The sequence below is a fragment of the Olea europaea genome, chromosome 7 (genome assembly GCF_002742605.1).
Source record: "Olea europaea var. sylvestris chromosome 7, O_europaea_v1, whole genome shotgun sequence".
NCBI lineage: Eukaryota > Viridiplantae > Streptophyta > Magnoliopsida > Lamiales > Oleaceae > Olea > Olea europaea.
Window position 1 is genome coordinate 25144951 of NC_036243.1, and position 606 is coordinate 25145556.

A 606-nucleotide genomic window follows, 5' to 3' on the forward strand; every position below is an offset into this window, starting at 1 on the left:
TAGAGAAGAGACTTACAGAACAACCACACCAAATTTCATGCAAGGCATTGAGTATTTATAGTTGATGACAATTAGGTAGTTTAGGCTGTGTAAAACTCTACAAAATTTGAAGTAAGATTTTATGCATGACATTGTCGCTCAAACGAGGAGCTAACGATAGGCAAGCGACAGTCCATCGCTCAAGCGAGTGACAGGACACAAGAGAGCACCAAGTTTTTGTTTTTGTCGCTAGAGCAACGTCTAGGCGATAGACTAGTGAAATTGCTAAGTCTCTTCTTTTCTTATTCCGAACTCGAACCCTAACTTATCTAACTCAACTTTACAACATTGCAACTGACTCGACTTTTTACAACATATTTATTTTAGTCTTTTTGTCCACAGAATTGTCAATTACATAAAACATAACAGAAAGGGTCGAGCATAAAAGGTAACATGATCCGAGTCTTCGACAAGAAATCCCTCGAAATAAGTAGAGACAGAAAGTACCACCGATGTCATTCACTTGGTTGAATACTTCTAAGAACAACATCTTATTAGAGATCAAGGATATGAATGAACTCAAATGGCCTCCAAGGATGAAGTCTCATCCAGATACTTTGGACTAGA